The sequence below is a fragment of the Echinops telfairi genome, unplaced genomic scaffold (assembly GCF_000313985.2).
Source record: "Echinops telfairi isolate 266 unplaced genomic scaffold, ASM31398v2 ScPeMD7_7468;HRSCAF=8506_0, whole genome shotgun sequence".
Classification (NCBI taxonomy): domain Eukaryota; kingdom Metazoa; phylum Chordata; class Mammalia; order Afrosoricida; family Tenrecidae; genus Echinops; species Echinops telfairi.
This window is the reverse complement of record NW_022111369.1, coordinates 43938519-43939881: the sequence shown is the minus strand read 5'-3', so window position 1 is coordinate 43939881 and position 1363 is coordinate 43938519.

The following is a 1363-nucleotide window of genomic DNA, read 5'->3' as shown; positions in this document are numbered from 1 at the left end:
TCTGTGGGGCGCCAAGCCCTGGCCCCAAAGTCTATTTTTGGCACTCCCTGGGGACTTCGTCGCTCTGTTCCCCTTGCTGTTCTGTTGCACCACGCCCATAGTGTTTTGCCTCCCTGTGGTGGGATCAGATTGGGTGGAATTGCCGCAAAGTATACTTTTAATATAAAATCTCCTTCCCGGGCTTCCCCCAGACTCCACCCCACCTTTAAAAGTAAAAAGGTGGCTGCCAGTCTCTTAGGAAGAAGCTTTAAAAAGTTTATGGAGAGATAGAGTTGAAAGTCAATGCAATTTTTCCATAACCTGTTGAAGCCCCTCCATACAGTTCCCTCCTTCTACCTCAACCCTGGGAGTTCATATGACCAGGCATGTTGTCTTCTAGGTGCCACCAGAATCTACCTTCCCGGAGTTTCCCACAGCACAAGAGCAGGCTGAAGTTCCCCACCTCCCTCAACAGCCGGCAGTGGATATTTGTGAGGAAGGGGCTGGACGACTTCAGGAAAGGCTGCCCCCCCTGTGAAGGTTTGATCACTAGGGGTCCTCAGGAGGGCTTCCTCCCCCTGATTTATCACAGAGCTCCCCAACCTACCTCAAAGATGAAGCACATCAAGCTACCCAAGGAAGCAGCCATGTTTCCCAAGCTCTCACCAGCCCAACGGGCACAGAAGAGACACATTGAGGACATTGAAGCCCACCTGGCCAGGCATCCCTTGGCTGCCTGCCCAAATCTGGAAGAAAGCCTACCTGTAGAGGTACAGTCTCATGCTAGCTTTGTGGGTGGGACTTTACAGGGGCATTAAGGAGCTCTGAGAGAAAGATGGGGCTTTCTACTCCCGTTAAGAGTTACCATCTTGGAAACTCGCTAGGGCAGTTCTACCTGTCCTATTGGGTTTCTATGAGTCAGAATTGACTTAATGGCAGTGAGCTTGGTTTTTCGGTGTTAAGGAGCTCTGATGACATAGCCTTGGGCTGCTAACTGCAAGGTTTGCAGTTCAAAACCACCATCCATAGGGTTGCTCTGAGTCTGTGTTGACCTGATGGCAACACGTTTGTTTGTTTAGAAAATTATTATGTTGAATGCTTTGGAGTTAACCCTTGAGGGGTGAGTATTTATAAGGAGGAGTAGTGTCAGTGTCTCTCCTGCCCCTGCCACACACCCCTCCTCCCACAGGTAAGAGTTCTTTTGGGGACTAGAGCAGCCTTCTTTCCTCGGTCCCTTGCAAAAAACACAAGTAGCAGCAATAAATGGCATCATCCAGTGACACCATTCCGATTCTTATGTAGAGCAAACTGGAAATACTTGCCTTCTTCTCCCCTGAAGTTCTCCCAATCTATTTCGTCTGGTGACTCTGGGATAAGAAATCAT